At 33.8% G+C, this 20733-nt stretch overlaps 1 protein-coding gene across 1 annotated transcript in view; it reads right to left on the reverse strand.

Moving 5' to 3' along the window:
- Galnt13 (polypeptide N-acetylgalactosaminyltransferase 13) overlaps positions 1-20733 on the reverse strand; it is a 544599-nt gene that overhangs the window by 143388 nt on the left and 380478 nt on the right. The gene's annotated exons all lie outside the window — the stretch shown is intronic.

Consider the following 20733-nt stretch of genomic DNA (forward strand, 5'->3'; position numbering starts at 1 on the left):
TGGGTAGTATTAATCTTCTATTACAGATAGCAATGTTTAATAATGTCTTTTAAAATAAATAATTCAATTTATTTTCATCTACATCTTTGGATATTCTCCCAAACTTTAGAATCTTCTCTGAAAGGATCTGCCTCTATCCTTGTATAATTAGTTCTATATCACAGGGTTTGGGATACAACAAAAGAGATCCCATACTCAATTCCCAGGTCAGTTTGTTTTATTTTGATCGTTTATTTGATTTATCCAATTCCTCGCTTTGTCTTTTAAATGTTACAGTGAATACTAAATGTGGCAATGGTTACAAAGAATTAGCAGATGTAGGCACAGAGCAGATGTTGAAGTAAATACTGTGGGATTAACTCTGGCAAATTAAACTTTGTGTTCCATAAAATTACTATAAATATTTTAAAAGTAAAAAATCTAGAGTAATTGTGTGTATGTGTGTGCGTGTCTGAACGTTTTAATTATTTAATTATGTCATCACAGACCTGCTTTGACCAAGAATTTTCAGTAAAAGGTCAGATAACACTTGATAAGAATTACAGGTTCTATGACTATTCAGCTGTACTGTTGTACAAGTAAATAAGCCCAACACCTTTAATAATGGCATCTTGAATTTGCTTGATATTCAATTCTTATTAGAGCATCCTTACATTTCTGTATCTATTCTCATGGTGAGCTCATCCAGTGTTCTGACCTTAATATCATCTTCAGGTTGGTGAATCCCAAATTTACATGTTCAACCTGAACTTTTGACCTGATCCCTAGTCTCATATATCAAAAGCCCTACTCAATCTCTCTCTCTAGATGGCTAAAGTGCAACTAAAATGGAACATGCCTAAAAATAACAAATTTTCCTCCTAAAATTGTTCATCTTGTAGTTTTTCTATCCAAATTTATAGAAAGTCATCCTTTTATATTTTCAAGCTTAAATTTATTAGTCATCCTTGATTATTTACATCCAATCTGCTTGCAAACAATCTTCAACCTTTCTTGGAATGATGTCTATGACACTAATATGCCTTCCCTATTTTATGATTTTCATTGTTATTATTTGTAAGATGCTCTGAGCTTACCTCAGGTTTTCCTACTGGACAGCTATAGACGATTCTTGATATAAGATTCAGTGTGAGCTGTTGTATTCAGGTTGAGCTAAGTTGGCATGTCACTTCTATGCTCAACACACTGATAACTATCAATGTCATCCATTCCAACTGCCAAATGCAAACAATGAAATCTCCCTTGTGTCTTCCTAGGCCTATGTAAATGACTCAGCTCCCATTTTCCACTGCTTTCTTTCCATAGTTGCTTCACATCATGCTCCACAGCTGTCCCAGCTACCAACCTTGCTCATTTTAACTATTGAAACTACCTCAGTAATCTGTAATTGTTTACTGTTGATGATCCCAATGGAGAAGAATTGTATGGGACATCTAGGAACTAAAAATGCTGCTCAATAACTGAACATAGTTTTAAAAAATTTTAGATCAAGAGACACAAAGGGTGGACTCCATTTCTAAATATGACACTTCATATCTGCATAAATTTTGTATAAAGGTTCTGAAATCTATGCCCTGAATTTTATTCACTGTAAATTAAATAAAAGACACCATTATATACTTGAAAATATATGCTAACATGATGTGTGCACATACTAAATATATTTATGCACATACATATTTATGATGAAATATAAATATATCTATGACTGACTAGCTTCATGCTATCTTGAAGATAAAGTACAATAACTATTTTATTACTTATAAATTGAAACTTGATATGAAATTCTTCTAATGGGAAGTTATTATATATATGGTATATATGCACTATGTAATTAGTAATTTTAGGCTAAGCAACAGATTCAACTACATTCACATACTTATTTTTGTCTTATAGATGTTGTGTTCTGTTAATTAGGGGTAGATTTGAATATAAATTTAAGTTAATGGCAAAGTGTGAGCCAAAATAAACTCCCTCCCCACTTCTTTTTTTAATGGTATTTGTGTTAGAACTGTTTTTGTTTTTGGCGAGGCAAACATTTTCCACTTCAGCCAAACCTACAACTTTTTGGATTTAGGCTATCTTTTTGTCAGCTATTATCTCATATTTTTCTGGGTACTCCTCAGAGCATGGTTCTTCTACTCATCTACTTATGTTTCCCATATGTCTGGGATTATAGCCATGAAACATCATGACCAGCTTGTTTGATGAGATGGCAGGGTCTCCCTAACATTTGCCGGGGCAGTGTCAAATCACGATCCTCTTGACTTCTGCCTAGGACTATAAGACATGGGCCACAATACTTAACTAAAATGTTTTTATTTACTTTTTTTATTTTTATTTTTGGCCAGTTATAGGGCTTGAATTCATGGCCTGGGCATTGTCCCTGAGCTCTTTTTCTCAAGACTAGCTCCTCTACCACTTTGATTCACAGCTCCATTTCCATTTTTTTGTGTGTGGTTAATTAGAGATAAAGGTCTCCTGGGGACCTTTCTGCCCAGGCTGGCTTTGAATCAGGATTCTCAGATCTCAGCCTCCTGAGTAGCTAGGATTACAGGTGTGAGCCACCATTTATTTACAATTACTTACAATTTTAACCATTTCAAATGTAGATAAAAATTAAGTAAACTGGAACATGGGTGTAATTAAGTCAAATACATTTTTCATATTAGCTTCAGAAGTTGTTTTTTTGTTTTTTTGTTTTTTGTTTTTTTAGAAAATCAAAGCTAGGTGCTGAGGGCTCATGCCTGTAATTCTAGGTACTCAGGAGATTGAGATCTGATAATCACAGTTCAAAGTCAGCCCAGGAAGGAAAGTCTGTGAAACTTATGTCAAAACAATTACTTCAAAAAATGTCAATTAGAGCTCTAGCCTTGAGCAAAAGAAGTTCAGGAGATAGCACCAAAGCTGAGAGTTGAAGCTCCAGGAGTAGCAAAAATAAAACAAAACGAATACAAACAAAAGCTTTATTTACTCCTTCTTCCTTTTTATGCATATTTTAAAGAAGTTATCTTTTATCTGCTGTTATAAAATGGTTTGTGCATTTAACATTGGATTACTATGCATCAGCAAAACTATATACTAAGTATATCTGTTGTGGAATTACAATGCTTCTTCATATTGAACCATGGTAATCTGTATCACTTGTCTGCTTAAAATGGTAGCATTTCAACTTCATCCTAGGCCTTTATTTGGATTAATCTTAACTTAGAGCTGATTTCTGTCAGAGGTATACTGTGCATATCAAGAACCATCTAGCAGTGACATAGAGAAATATGTTAGCACTGAAGATTTACCTTCACCATGATTATCAACTTTTGCTTTGATGTTATTCCGAACAATGGAACAAAAAAGAATTCAAATATGTTGAATAATTCTGGATCCTTATCATTGGCAGTTAGGCAGTTGGGATTTCTATAAGACCTTCGTAGTAAAAAATAAAATCTCCACTTCAAGACAAATGTTAGGTTAGCAGGAAATAATTTCATTTGAGCTATCCTTATGTTCGTTACTGTTACAGGAACAAATAAATTTTAAACAATCCGGTTTCTAGTTCTAATTCTATCAAGGACTTGTTGTCAGAAAAAGAAGTAGTCATTTTCCATTTTAGTTTATAATTAAACTCTGAAAGACAGTGGTTTTCTTGTTTTCCTAGAGAAAGGAAGTTTTTGGGGATCTCAGAATTATAAATCACATTCAGAAAGCACTTTTTAAATATACAATCATTGAAAGAAAATACTTAAAGAACAATAAAAAATAAAATCATTTTGACATATAGAGATTTATAATAAGCATAGGCAAAATTTTAATTTCCAAAGCATTCACTGCCATACTGTTTATAATATGTTTTAAAGATCTAAAATTAAATACAGCAACTAGGAATTATATGAATAATTTTGATTAATCCTTATGCAAGAATGTCATGCAGTTATAATTAATTCAATATAAATATAATTTTCTGGATGGAAAGTTAAGGAGTGTTATGTTAAATATTTTCCTTCATTCCTATCTAGAGTTTCAGAGAATAAATACAAACATTTTCACAGTGATTATTCCTATGGATAGAGTTGTTTCTATTACTTTAAAAATCGTTTTCAGTGGGCTGGGAAGGTGGCTCACTGGTAGAGCGCTCCCCTTGCATGCCTGAGGCCCTGGGTTCGATTCCTCAGCACCACATAAGAAAAAAGAAAAAAGCCGGAAGTGGCGCTATGGATCAAGTGGTAGAGCGCTACCCTTGAACTGAAGAGCTGAGGACAGCACCCAGACCCAGAGTTCAGGCCCCATGACCGGACCCAAAAAAAAAAATCTTTTTCAAAGTTTATGTCACAGATGTTTATTTTATGACAAAGACAATATGAATATTAAAGTAATTAAATAGGGTATAACTGTTAACAAAATGATGCCTTGCTACTTGCTCAATACATGTATTATATACCTATTTGTATCTAGAGAGCTTTAGTTTTGAAAATCAGAAATTCAATTCTATCACTATGCAGGAAAATAATAATGTTTTGCATTTGCTTTTGGTGGACAAAAAATAATTGATGGAAAAAAAGACAATTGCAACTTCTCAATCCATTTCCTATAAATTGTTCTACCTTTATTATTTCATATTACATTAATTTTGAATCACTTGAAGTAGTAATGAACCCTTTACACTTTGCTTACAATAAAAAATGTGGAAAGTGTTTTGAAATATCACTGTAGGCCAATTACTAATGCTAGTTTATAAATAAACAGCTTCTATGATTGTACAGGGAATTAGCAACGTATTCCTTCTCCCAGACAAATTAAAATAATGACTATTTCCCTCTGTTAAAAGAAAAAGTGATAGTTGTTCTACCAAGTGGCAACTGCAAGTGGCAGCTGATGCTTTATTTGAAAGTAGCCTTTTTCTTTTAACAAACACAAGTCATCTAGTGTCTTAGCTTGGAGTGGCAGATAATATTGGAGGCACTATAATTGTAGTAACTTGCAATGCCTCACAGACAGCTTAGCTCATTATGGTGAATCTGTCAATCACATGGCCAGTCACTGATATTGCTTCTGATCTGTTAGTATTATGCTTCATCATGGACATTTCTTTTCTATTTTCTTTCATAGAAGGTTTAAACATTCAATTCCATCTACATATAAGTGACAACTAAAAGATCCTCACAAGATTTATTTTCCCATAATAGAAAATAAGATGCTTTCTTCATTCCACTAATGTTAGTGATATGAATATTTAAGCTAATCTCAATTTTTTTGAGTTGATATTCCACTACTAACATCTTCTTTTCTTCTTGCTTTATGAAAATCATTATACTATAATGTGTTATATAAGTTTATTATAACTCACACTACATCTACCAAGATAACACAATGATGTCCAAAAAGTATATAAATAACATTTACATTCAATTTGAACTGGAAGTATTCTTAATATCAAAGTAATTTGAGCTGTATATGTGACTTAGCAAGTAATGTCTAATGATGATGTGGGGTATCCAATACTTGACAACTGAGGCCACTGTGCAAAAACCTTTTTGTGTGGTCGTCAATGCAGAGAAAGATAGGAAACATCTAGCATTTGGTTGCAATAATAAACATGTCATTCTTCATTTTTCTTCTTTGTTAACTGAAAACTTTCAAGATATCAGTGTATTTTGTTGTTTTTGCTTTGATTATATTCCTAGACTTACCTATTTTTCCATTATCATTACTACACAGGGTATCAACGTTTAAAAATCATTAAGTAATTCTACAAAAGGGTCACATGTCAGTTTATGAGTACAAGGCAACTTGCTCAGAGTCACCCCTTTTATCATTTTTCCCATCTCTTTAAAATCCCACTCATTCCTCTCATTTTTCACATATAAACACTGAGTTTCATGACTGCATTTTCATATCCATCCTTTCTTTATTCGTCTATCACCCTCCTTCATCAGCCTCTCCATCCCCCACCCTCAACTTCTACCATCCTAATGTTCATTTGCTTGACTGTAGTTTAGCTGTTCAAAAGAGTTACACCTTTGGAATTTTCTGCATTACCACACTTTATTGGATATGTTTATGATATTTACATATGTAAATAACTAAATAGACATTTATAAATTAGATCTAACATGAGAGAAAAACATACATCCTCTGTCACTCTGGGTCTAACTTTACTTTCTTTTTAGGTCCATCCATTTCTCTGTTAATGATTTCATAACATTCTTCCTTATGAATGAGTTATATATATGTATATCTACTTATACATTTAAATATGCATATATATCATTCTTTTTATCCATTCATCCTCTGAAGTGCTACTTCTGAGTGGTTTCCCTACCTTGCCTATGGTAAACAGAGCAGCAAAAACATGATTGTTCAAGTAGCTTTACTGTAATGTGATTTGTAATCTTTCAGATAAATGCCCGAGAATGATATTGCCAAACCTATGGTAGTTGTATGTTTAGTTTTTTGAATTATCTCCAAACAGCTTTCCACAGCACACCAGTTTACATTTCCACCAACAGTGTATTAGGGTTTCTTTTCCTTCCATCACCACTAGTATATAAAATGTGTTCTTTATTATGGCCATTCTTTCTGGGTTAAAGTAGATTCTCAGTGCTGTTTTCATTTACCTTTCTTTATATTCAGAGGTGTTGAGCATTTATTCATAATATCTATTGGCAATTTTTACTTCTCAGGTGTCTAGCTCCTTTGCCCATTTGTAAATTAGATTATTTATTCTTTGAGGGCTTAGTTTATTTAAAAAATGTTTTTATCTTTAAGTAGTTGTATGAAAGATTTATTTTCTTGAGTCCTTTGTATGCTCTGGATATTAGTATCGTTCAACATATATCTGGAAAAGAACTTTCAGTTTATAGACTGTGATTTTAGCTTAACTGGAGCTGTGCACATACTTTTTAGCAGACACCAGCATTTTCTGCTTAATTTTAAATAACACATTATCATGGTGTTCAAAAATTTTCCTAATTTCTATTCTATTACCCTAGAATGGCCAGGGTGGTTCACATTCCCTCTGTGTTTTTCAGTGGCACCCAGTTACCCTTTAAGATCAGTTCTCTGCTGATGTTCACCTTTGTCAACTATATTTACTTTCTCCCTTTCAGTTTCTGAACAAGCATCATGGTTACACTTAACTCTTTTAAGAATTCCTTGTCCAATCTGTCAAAAAACCTCATTTCCCCACTAAGCTCTTCTTTTCTCTGTCCAACCTAACTTCTGCACAGGGAAATACTAGTCTGGCCTCCTAAAACTATTCTTGGGTAATTTTGCCATACCACACATTTTTAGTCATATCACACATTTTTAGTTATATCACACATTTTTTTCCTTCCTGCATCTTACCTTCATGCTACATCCTAATTGCTTATTTACTTGGCTTGACTCACTTCAGTGTGATCATGTAACTGAGGATTGAGGGTAGGATCTTCTGTTCACATTTGTCAAAGAAAACAAATGGGTAAATTTGGGATTCAACAGCAAAAGGGCTTACTCATATCCATTTCATTCTAACTCTAATTTATTGCCAAATGAATAGATCTGCCTAATCTTCTGTTGCAGAGAATTCAACTACTTACTCAACCATCTAAAACAAACTCATCATTCCAAAGGCATGGAATTTCTACAATATTGCTCTAAACATGTCTTTTGTTTTCTTTTAAGGAGCTGAGGATTTTTCTGCTTTCTATACAAATAGAAGTCCACTTCACCCTCCAAAGCAACTTTCCTTTTGTATATCTGAATCCTTACATGATTAACTACAATGAACATTAAACTTATTAACAGACTCTTACCACCTTTTCTGGAATGGCCCTTTGTTAGAGGAGCTCTTCCTTTCCTATGTGCGTTCCACAAATAAAACCAGGTGACCATTCTTCTTACAGAAGTTTTTATTTTAGCCATGTCTTCAAGCTTGACCTTCCTTATTTCTTTCAATGAGTACCCAATTCTGAAGGCTTTGTGGAAATTTTTTAAAGTTTGTATTCAATTGTTTCCACACCTCCTGTTCAGACATATATTCTGAGCTAGTGAGGTACTAGTAACGTAAGAAAAACAAGACAGTTCCTAAAAATACCCTATTTCAGAAGAAAGCACATCCATGTAAATAAGCCATTAGAAAGCAACGTGATATTTTAAGTCCAGATTGAAAACATTCCTTAAAGAGATTGAGAATAGAATGATTAATTGTGCTTCAGAAAAGCTAGATGAAGGAAAATGTTGCATACAGAATCTTCCAAGAAGCACTGCACACACTTCCTGTGCTCCTTACAATAAGAATAAAATAACATTTTAATGATGGAAAGCACATAAATATGTGAATATTTTTTATATTTCCATTAATTTTCTTAGTTGTCATGTAAGCATAAATTTTCCCCCATTACACAACTTCTTGAAAGTTAGAACATAGAGAAATCATCAGCTAATGATCAGAAGACACACTCTACTGCAGGCTGAACAATTAGATGAGGTTCTTTAAAATGGTTGCTTGATCTCTTAGTATCAATACAATTGAGCCCATAAAGAATATCATTTTTTAAAACAGACTTCTCGTTTTCAAGCTTTGAAATACGACGTTATAAGTGATATACCATCACCCTACCATATTTCACTTGGTTACATGCTCAATAGTTTTCTGCTATTGTGCAGAATTTATTAATCCCACTTTATAGTTGAGGTGCTGAGGTGATTCACTAGATCTTTGATTCATCAAAAGGAATTCTTACAAGGAAAAACAAACAATCTTTAAACCCTCGGGCCACAAAGTCAGCATTTATGTTCTTTATGTCTACATTCAGTGGCAACAGAAAACAGAATCTCCTTATCTCTTGTGCACACATTCATATATACACTCAAGAGCAACCTAAAATATTTTTTCTTTATTATTTCCTCTTAAGTTATGCTAGTACTGTCTCTAGCCTTTTATTTAAGAAGGCATGATATCTGAAGCAATTTACTTACTAGACAACATTGTAGAATTAAACATAAATTACAAAGTTATAGTGTTCAAATGTGTTTAAATGAATACTACTTTTATTTGTTCACTATTTTTTACTGACTCATTTATCACTCACATATTCTACACTCACGTAGAAGATAACATTTGCAGCAACCCCTGGATAAACAAATTTTCTGCTTTTGAGAATTTCTTGTTGACTTAAAGATCTATGAAATGCATAGATATCCATGCAATTTCTGATATACAGATGGTCAGGAGAGAAAATTCAACAAAAAGAGAGTTAATCACATATAAAAGTACAGAGGCTAAGTATGTCTAGATTCCTATACAGATATGATAATCTTGGTATATTGAATTCTCAGGCCATAATAGTAGCTTCAAATATTTTCCATAAGATAAAATAAATTATGCAAGCCAGCACACCAGTATTCAAGACAAAAATAGATCATGTCAAGACAACAGATTTGCTGTTCCAATTTGCAAACTAGTCAAATGAATTTATTCTTTAATGAAGATTGCCTTGAGCTTTTTGCCTACAGAACTCTTAACACACAACCCATGCCTCCTTCCAAAGTAAGAAGCAGCTATCTGCATATTCCAGGAGCTAGATGTTTGTGGATTTGGAAGAAAAGAAATTAAAGCCATTTCTAATTAGTTCACACTATTCTGAGACAGATGTCCACATATTTTGATCACCTGGTGGCTGATAAAGACTGGCATTGTTCAGAGTATATAAAGTAGTGCATAAATAATTATTTGTCAAAATTAGATTGTATCTTCACTTTTCTCTGAATTAACTCCCTAGAAATTTATTTTCATTAAAATTCTAGAGGAGTTGCTATTTGCTCTGAGAAGATTTAAAAATAACAGAAACAAAGGGATACTTCTAAATACAGGAATTCAATAGATGTTTACCAGTATCAATTATTTTGGCATATTATCAAATTGTTGCCGGTTTTCTCTCCTTTTTCAAAAGATCATATTATTTTTGTTTCATGTATAGCAAATGCCTTGATTAAAGTTTTAATCTATGTTGCATTTTAACAAGAAAATGGTATAATGTTATAGAGAGAATGTTAGAAAGGAATATTTATATGCTAGATTGTCTTTAATTTTATAATCTTTCCATTGGTAAAAAATTGTGTCCATACATATTAATTTCTTAGTATCCACACTTGTCATATTATCCTTTGTCCTCAACACATCTAGATGAGTCTAGAAAAGTAATAATAAAGGAAAATATTGTAACTTATTTGAGGTCATATTATTACAAAGGGACAGAGATTTTATTAAGTCAGTAGAAATTAGTAATGAAAGGGAGGATGCTATGGCATACTTTTTATTTTGTTATTTGAACCTCTACATTTCTAGGTTAAACTGTTTTGGATAACATAACCAAACTCAGTGTAAAACATGGATTAGAATAAAGTATGAACTTTTCTTCCATGTCATAGTATAGTCTGAGATCTATTGAAATCTATTTCAGATTTTTCTGGAGATAAAGGCTTAATGGACAAACAAGGAAGGGGCATTATGAAGCTGAGAATCAGACTAGTTTACTCTCAATTAACCGTATTCCAGACGATCAACAAAATCAAGGGTAATCATATAGGTAATACATATATATGTATTTGTATATATATGTACATATGTGTGTATATGTATATATAATATATATGCTGGTATATAATATAATATATAATATGAATAATATATGCTGATAAATGGAAGGGGTGAATACTATCTATCATGTTACCATAACCATAGTTGGATTTGACCAACAGATGAAAGGCTGTGAAAACATTTATAAACATTCATTGTCTTTGTGATTCTCTCTTTTAAAGTTATGAAGGAAAGCCACTGTAAATTTGTTCTCAATAACAAACATACAGTCTTATTCTCATAGATACATTTTCTGTTTGCTTATTCAGCCATATGTTTTTCTTTGTAGTTAAGTGAAGAAAAACAACTCATTCTCTCTGCTTTTGATTTTTAAATTTTTTTTAAAAGTATGTGTTTTATTTAGATTCTTTTTTTAAATCTCCTCTTACTAAGCTTCTAGGTGAGATTATGTTTTCTGCTTTGAGGAAAAGTACATATCTATCTTCCTGCATATATTAGGTGATCTTTGTTTTATATTTGATTGTTAATCTTGTGCATTTAACCTCTTCCCCTCAGAATTCATTGGCTTAGTTGTCTGAAGGGGTGGTGGGTCAAGTTATGCAAACTTCACTGTGACTTCCATTCCCCAAACTGCATAAGACTTAATGCCTAAAGAAATTAAACTGTTAAAGTATATCAAAATATAAGAAAAACAATACCCTGATCATCCCTAAAAACTGGATGAATTTCACATAATATAATCAAATATAAATTTCAGCATTTGCACAATATCCTCAAGAGAATAAAATTGCAAGTCACATGTGAAGTAAAAGAAGTTTAGTATTTATAACCACAGAAGAAATAGTCTACTGACTATAAACAGACTAGCTTAAAATCCATGAGCAACTGATAAAAGTAAATGAGTTGTGAACTAATTTTATGAACATGTTTTTAAAAGGAACAGAAATATGAATGGTTAAAAATAATTGATGCTAAATTTTGTAAACAAAATGGCTCCACAGATGGTCAGTATGTACACTTGTAATCCCCACATTGGGAGGTTGAGGGAAGAAGTTTGAGGCTAGGATGAAAAATATAGTGAGTAGAAGATCAGACTGGGCTACATAATGAGACTTTGTCTCATTAAAAAAAAAAAGACGATAGAGGTTGTATCTCAGTGGTTGAGGACTTGTCTAGCAGGCTCAAGGCTATAGATATGGTCCCTAGCCTTTCCATGAAAAAAAATCAATATATAATCACAAAATCCAGTTAGGTGTAGTTTATACAGTCAAATATAAAAGGAACATTTTTTCAATTCTTTATGATATACTACTTCATAGACTAACCATACCATTATTGGTGAAAATGTTGCAGGATTATGTCATGTGAATAGGAATTGACTTAATCTGGTGAAGCTGAACTTGTTTTAGCAAGTCTACCTCTAAGAATATGGCATAGGGTGTTGCTCTTCAGGTTTGAACAACCATGAAAGGTTACACTGTAATTCAAATTCTAATAAAAGTCATGTCAGTGGAGGCGCTGGACCATACACTTTCCCTATCAAACCCTACAGGATCTCATGCAACTATGTACCAGGGCATGGGTCCAAGAACATTGACAAAAGTATCATTTTCAGTAATAGATATTTGGGAGAAAATGCAAGTATTTATAAATAGTATAATGGATAATAACATTATAATAAAATTTTACTACAGAAAAATCTAGGAAGAATGAAAATTGATCAGTTGGATGTGAGTTAAGAATAACAACAAACAATGATTGACAAGTAATATAGTCGTTGCCTTACTCATGTAACTATAACCCCACTGTACAGCATCTTCACAATAAAATTTAAAAAAGAATAACAACAAATGAATTTCAGAGGGCACCCTTAAATTTAGATCAGAAACTGCCAAAGATCAGAAACAGGCAAATAGACATATATGTAATAAACATCTGCAAGGAAAGAAAACAACAGATAAATACAACCATGTCGGAAAAAATTATAAATGGATAAAAAGCAGTGCCATAAATATATGACATCATTCAAGATTATATTCCGCTGTAGTCTCAGGACACTCAAAATAATGGTTTGATACTCAAGAGATACATAAGGTATTTTTTAAGGGTAAAAGTAGTACTGCATGTTTAAACAGCTTGTAGGATTCCAAGGAATTTGTCATACTATCATTTATTGATTGATTGATTGATTGATTGATTGATTGATTTTTGTGGGTTGTAGGGCTTGAACTCTGGGCCTGGACGCTGTCCCTGAGCCCTTTACCTCAAGGCTTGTGGTCTACTACTTTGTGCCACAGAACCACTTCCAGTATCCTGGTGGGTAACTGGAGATAAGAGTCTCACGGACTTTGCTGCCCAGGCTGGCTTTCAACTGCAATCCTCAGATCGGAGCCTCCTGAGTAGCTAGGATTACAAGCATAAGCCACCAGTGCCTAATTTGTCATTTTATCTTTAAACTGAATGTCTAAATATTCATATGGATGTTATATGTATAATAAAAACAAATATAATTTTATGCTACAATATGAATATATAAAGTAATGTAAGTAGGTAAATGAGATTAACAAAGTGCTTTTCCCTTCCTGTCACCATCAGGTGAGCATCTCTGATCTAGCTCATGCTTCCTGCAATGCTGTTCTGTCTTGATACAGGCCCAAAAGCCATAGGGCTGAGTGACCATGGACAGAAACCTCTGACACTGTTTCCAAATAAGTCTTCCTTCAAATGAACCCTTCATATATTCTGTCTGAGTGGTTGAGAGCTGATGAGCATGTTGAGTTTTGGCCATCTTTTCTCCAAAGGATGAACAGTCCATAAAGAGGACTGAAACAAGGAAAGGGTCCTTGTTTCTAATACATTGCTTTTTGTGTGTTTGTGTGTTCCTGAGGTTTGAACTTAGGGTTTGGGCACTGTCCTTGAGCTTTTTCTACTCAAGGCTATCACTCTACTACTTCAGACACACAGCTTCACTTCCAGATTTTGAGTGATTAATTGGTGATAAGAGTCTCTTGGACTTTCTTGTCCAAGCTAGCTTTGAACCAAAATCCTCAGATCTCAGCCTCCTGAGTAGCTAGGATTACAGGTATGAGCCACTAGCACTTGGCCAAATGCATTGCTTTTGATAAGTTCTCATACCAACATGAATTGGTATTGAGGATCAGTAAAACAGGGAGTGCCCTGTGAATCACATTAGATTTAGGTTGGGGCTCATTGGGGCTACAATTGAAGGGAAATGCCTTTGTAAATATGGCAACTTAATCACTGGAGTTTACATTGAATCTAGAGTTTAAGAATTTCCAAGAACCTGGCAAAGGTAAGTAGAAAACATCTATAAAGACCTGAATAATTGAGGAAAGGGGTAACAAGGTTGACAAGAAATGTACTCATTACCTTACTTATGTAACTGAAACCCCTCTGTACATCCCCTTGACAATAAAAAATCCTGTACATCACCTTGACAATAAGAAAGAAAGAAAGAAAAAATTGTGGGATTTTTATATTGTATGACAGTTGATAAAACTTAAAGACTAATTTTCACCAAAATGGTATTCTGTATTGTACAGAGAGAATTTCAAAAGGGTGATTCCACCAAAGTGATGTGAAAAAGTGCACAGCAGTCTGGTATGCTAACTTGATCCAAAGACTATGTTTTTTAGCAGTATATTCCCTAAATTATCTTCCCTGAGACTGCTGTTAGAGATAAAAATGATACCCAAAATTTCCTTGTATAGTAAGAGTTTAAACTGTAGGAATTTTATATGGGTGATCAATATCATTTGTGTTATATCTAGCAAACTGATCAAGACAGGCTTTATAACATATTATTGAAATGAAACAATACCCCTACTCAGTTCTGTAGTGCAAACAGCAATGTACTGCATATTCTTAGGGGGTTAGGTCCCAGGAAGACTAATAAGAAATTTCCCAAGAGGTATCTTAGCTCCCTTCGAGCACTAAACCTGTACTTGGGTGTAAACATTGAAGAAAGATCAGAACAGTGACAAATTTAATGTAAAAGAGTGGGAAGAAGCAGGCAAAGTAAGTTATTCACCAAGCCAGTTATTCACCAAGACCAAAGGAATTATTAACAATAATTCAGCAGAATATCAAAATTAAGGCAATAGGAAGTCCTGATATATAAGCCAGGATTATTTAGGTGCAAACAAGAGTCCTCAGTTCCTGCAAAATATAACTTACCGCAGATAATTAGCTGACAATGTTTTCTATATGTTAGAGAGTATTTTCTAGTAATAATAGTTTTCTTCAGTTATTAAAATGCTTTCTTTTGCAAAAGCTAAATAGCAGGGTGTTTCTTATCTTCAAGTCAGTTATTACTGACCTTAATTTTTATCTTTATTTTTTGTTAGTATACAGATTTTTATTTTTTGGTTAGTATATAAATCCACAGAAATGCTGGTTTACCAGAGAGTGTAGACCAGGAATTCAGCTTCTGTCTTTTCCAAAAGAAACTAAAAAACTCTTTTGTAAAAGGATAGCACTGTTTTCCCAAATGTTCATATTGATACTGGCAGAAATGACTGGTTCTCAAAGGAGATAATTTAGATCTATGTAGAATCTTCAGATGAAATCTGAGTTTCAGATCACAATAATTTAAGAGTATGAGTATATCCTAAATAAAAAATATTAATTAGGACATAAATGTATTTAAATATCTGTTGCTGAAATAATGGAGAAATATCACAAGTAATTATCTTCTTGCTATTCATTTCTGTATATAGTCATCATCACATTATGTGTCTTCATGATTTTGTTTTTTGGTCGGTTGTAGGGCTTGAACTCTGGGCTTGGGCGCTGTCCCTCAGCTCTTCAGCTCAAGGTGAGTGCTCTACTGCTTAAGCCACAGCACCACTTCTGGATTTCTAGTGGTTTTTATTGGAGATAAGAGTCTCACGGACTTTCCTGCCCGGGCTGGCTTTGAACCTCGATCCTCAGATCTCAGCTTCCTTAGTAGCTAAGATTACAGGTGGGAGCCAACGGGGCCCAGCTTTCATGATTTATTAATTAATAGATTCAACACTGGGAAAACCTGCGTATCTATTACAGGGGAGAGAGGGGTTACCAACAGGGCCAACCAGAGGAAGGAGAGGAAAATGAAACTAGGAATGAGACCAAGCAATTCACAAGAGTTTGTAGTGATTCTCAAACTATAAAGTACACAAGAAGTCACCAGAGATTGTATAAAAGTTGGATACTGAGCCAATGGGGTGGAAAGAAGCCTGGCACTGTGTGTAACTAATAGGCAGTGTGAAGACACTACTCATAGAATAGTAAGGGGTGAGAACTGTAGTTTGACAACTTAAGTGCACATTAGAAGCAATTTGTGGGCTTATTAATCACAGATTCCTGGACTATAACCTGAGTTTATTTCTAATAATTTCTCTGTTGTTGCTCATTTTGCTGGTTGAGAGACAATACTGTGAGAAGCATAGGTTTCCATAATGAAACTCTCATAGCAGATCTCTTTCCACATGCCATATTGCAAGAGTAAAACTGAAAAGGGGAAATACATTTTACTATACATAATTAAGAGGAATGCCTTCTTTCAAAATTCTTACATGAAAGTTAAAAGAATAACTGCACTCACAGAATTGGAGATTTGTGGATATTAAGTACAAATGATGTAAGTGAAATAGTTACTAGATTGTATAGTACAATATAGTGCAAATTATGTAACTCAAATAGTTCCTAATGGTGTAATTTAAATCCCAGTACTTATAGTAAATTCCTATTAAGTAGTTGCACAAAGTGGTTACAATTAAGTCAGGGATAAAAATACAATGCATGATAATGCATGCATTTACACACAAAATGACTAAAGGATAATATACTTAAAGGAGAAATCCAAAGGCATAATCCCTCAATAACTTTTGAAGGGTATAGAGAGTAGGTGAGGCTCCCTCCCTATGGAAGACTTTCAGCCTGCACTTACAGAGGGCTCTGGTGTTAATACAGTTCTGAATATTAACGTAATCTTGAGTCCTGTATACATGTGCTATCTTAGGTAATTCTGAATATAACCTTAAGACTAAGCAAAATGTGTGGCCTTGCATAAGTATAGTTCATCAAATGCCCTATTTAGTTGGTGAGAGTATAAAGGCATGCTCAATGCTGGATGAGGGTGGGGCAGCTGTTGTTGCTACTGCTAATGATGCATTCGTAGATGGAGCGCTTTGAATGAAGCATGACCACAGTCTCCATAGTGGTACCTATTTTCTCCCAACTGCTTGAATCTCATTTCAATCTAAGTGAAGCAGAGAATCTGCACAACACGTTTATACATTTCAATGCATTTGAGAATCTCAATCTAGAGGAACCCAATCTAATTTCATCCATGTGAGAATAATGGACAATTCTGGTCACTAAGCTTATGCTGACATTGAGTAACTGCTGTCATTGAGGGAAGGACCAAGCTATAATGATCATAAGCCCTTTATGAGAAAGGTCTGGCCTAGTCTTGGAGCTGAGGTTCAGCATGGATTTTGTTCTCTAATATGAAACACTTATGATTTATTTCCTCATCAAAGTATTAGGGAGCTAGAATGCCCCAAGGTTTGGAGAGACAGGTGAGACAGGTTCTTACTACTGCTTTGCAGTGCCACTGCAAGTGAAGCAGGAATGATGGCTGGTTCTCCTTTAAAGAGACAAAACTGAAAACAAATCTCTTAGAACATGCCCACTACTTCTTGAGTTTCTTCAGACCACAGGCAGATCTCTGTGGTGGGGTGGATATATGGTCCACTTATTAAGACTCACCCAATCACACCAAGTACCCCTGTTACCACTGGGGAGAAGGCAGCCCCAGATGCTCTTAGTTACAACTTTTGGCCTCACCCTTTGTTCTCTATACTAGAAGAACAGCATGTACTCCAGAAGAAACTTTTTAAATTTTGCATTGTAGTTTATCCATTGACCCTCCCTACTTTCTCTGCAAAAGAAACTTTCTCTGTGAACACTCTGTTTTGTGTCCATATTAGTCTAGCATTTAAATCTAGAATATAGAAGATGATTACTTCCTTCCTTTCAGGAAGACAAGATGAAGTCTTCATGCAAATCAAGTTACCGTAGCTCTACATATCAAAGCTTCTTAAAAGATACTGTTACTATCTCACCCATAATATGCTTCAGAAGATAGGTTATTTAAATATATCACAATCTAACCAATCCAATTAACATATTATCTGTTCTATGGGATAATGACAATTAATAATAAAACAAAATTGTACCCTTTATGTATAATTTTAAGATAATGAGATATTAAACTGTCTGACAATTATAAGGTAAAGAACCATATTAAAGTTTAAAAGGAAAAAAAAAAAAACAACTGAAAAGTTGAGAGCACAAGTTGAAGTGCAAAAAATATTGGTCATATCCAAATCAAGAATTTCTCATTGGAAGGTAAAATACAGAAGAAATTAGTGCAAGACATAAAGTGCTGGGCTAGATAATAATGGGATTCACATTTCTCAGTACTGACCTTCTGTTGTGTAGTTTTTGGATTAGATGAATATATTGCATCTTTAAAACTGAGTAAATATATACATATATGTATCCATATATATAAGTATTACTATTATTAATTTTTGCTAGTCCTGGGCTTAAACTTAAGGCCTGGGAACTGTCCATGTGCTTTTTTGCTCAGGGCTGGCACTCCAACACTCAAGCAGTAGCTCCACTTCTGGCTTTTTTGGTGCTTAGTTGAAGATAGATCTCACAGACTTACTTTCCCTGGTTTGGAAGTACAATTCTCAAATCTCAGTCTTCTGAGTAACGAGGTGTGAGCCACTGGCCCCAGGATAAACATTTTTTTAATGAATCATGCTTAATAAAAGCACCATGAACCACTTGAAACAATTCCTGAGAAAAACAGTCACTGGGATGCTGCAAAACTATCTGACAATTTTTATCACCAAGAAATCTTGCTCCTGGGTATTTATTTATTTTACTTTCTCATCCTTATATAAATCCATGAACTCACATGTATGTTACTTTTATCTCCAACAGTATTTGCTCACAGTAAAAGTTTAATGTTATTGATTGAAAAATGAATAAATTAATTCTTGTGGGAATATTTACAGCTTCTGTCAAGGCTCCCTGCAAGAGATACTCCATGAGAGTATCCTATTTCAGGATTTCTCAGAACTTTCAAATCACTACTTGGGAGAAGCTGAAGACTAGTATTTTAATTGGCAATTCTAGTTCAATTGACCTTTTAACCATCACATGAAGATGTAGGCAAGAAATAAAGTGTCTTGGGCTCTCTACATAAATGCACTGGTCAACTGAATACTATACAGTGTAGCTTTTAAACTTTATATGAGAAACCCTTAGACTAATCTGAATAACACAGATCACCTACTGCATCCTAGCTGAACTTCTGATGCATAATATTATTACATAATTCTTATGTTAAGCCACCAATTTTAAAGACAACAAGTAAAGAATAAAAATATGGATGACTAAAAGATAACACTAAATAAACTAGAATTAAAAATTCTGAAACCACTTCCCAAAGCTGATTCAGTACTTCTGACAAAAATGCCATTTATATCTACTCATAAGTTCACTCAATAGCTCTCCTACTCACCAAAAACAAGATGTTTGTTCTCTCTGACTCTGGTTCTTGCTCCCTGAGATTTGTCACAATTGTCATGTGGTATGCTACAAGTCTGTACAAGTAAAACACAACTTTTATGATTCATATTAATTAGATTATGCATTTGCACTTTTTTCCAAACAGCCAATCTTCTTTGCTACTCTTTACTGATATCATTGCGGGGAGGGGAAAGATGCTGTAGCTCCTGATGAAAATGACCACTGATGGCCGACATCCCTTCCTCCATATATACCCAGAAGCCCCAAAGTAGCCTTCTAGCTCATTGATTTACTTCTTTATTTCCTTATCAAATAAAATATCTTGACCCTAAAATGGAAAGATTTAGTGGAAGAAAATAAAGAAAAACAGATACCAACTAGCTCATTTATCAGCCAGTAGCACTGTCTTCCAAATGACTTTATTTTGCCACAATAAGGCAAAACTTGTATTTTCATTGCTTAAGATGGGGACTCTAGATTTATAACAAGTCAATTCCTTGAAAAGATATATACCTTTTAGTTCTGTATTTTCCATATTCAGCCTAACCTTGATAAACTCCTGAAGATGCTCAAGATTCACAGAAACCAAAATTTAATCTGATATTACAAAAAAATTCTCAAAGATAAGAACTGAATCTATTTATTTATTTTGGCAGTTGTGAGGCTTGATCTCAGAGCCTGGACACTGTCCCTAAGCTCTTTTGCTGAAACCTAGTGTTCTATCACTTTGAGTCACAGCTCTACTTCAGGTTTTTGAGGTTTCATTGGAAATAAGAGTCTCAGAGAGTTACCTGCTTGGAATGGCTTGGCACTGCAATCCTCAGATCTCAGCTGCCTGAGTAGCTACAATTATACCACCTGGCAGAACTAAGTCTTGAAAATACATTTACTTGATAAGATTTTATCTTATTCATATGTTTTACTGTTGAATTCATATATATCAAGATTTCCATTACCCCACAAACTATTTGGCAGACATAAAGGTACATAATATCTGGTTTTGAATTTCTATGTTAACTAGACATTGTGGGTCCACAATGTCAAGAACATGTCAGTCACAGATATCTGTTATACTCATTACCTCTCAAGGCATTATTTCAAATCAGGAAGTAACATAATTTGATAGAGCTGAGATTACATAGAGCCTTCGATTAGGAGTACCTTTGATTTTTAAAAAATAATTATATGGGAAAATTTTGCTACGATTGTCTGTCTACTTAATCTCCCAAATTTATAATGAAATCTATCATTTTTATGGTATCAGTGCCTACAATGGTATTTCAGTACATATTAAAATTTTGTATGATTTTTCCTTTTAGTATAGTTAAGGTAAAGGCATTTGTGTTTTTGGTAGAGATGATGAAGTGTACTAAACCAAAAAGAGCCAGTATCCTGCAAAAATTCTTAATCTGGAAAATAAAACAAATAATACATTTTTGTTTTGTATAAAATTATATGTTTTAATATGGAATACACATCACTTTACCTAGAGTTTTGCTTTTATTTCTGCTATAAGTAAGGAATCAAATAAATTTATATTCTCT

Source organism: Dipodomys merriami, unplaced genomic scaffold, assembly GCF_024711535.1.
Source record: "Dipodomys merriami isolate MVZ:Mamm:240054 unplaced genomic scaffold, mDipMer1.0.p SCAF_1, whole genome shotgun sequence".
Lineage (NCBI taxonomy): Eukaryota > Metazoa > Chordata > Mammalia > Rodentia > Heteromyidae > Dipodomys > Dipodomys merriami.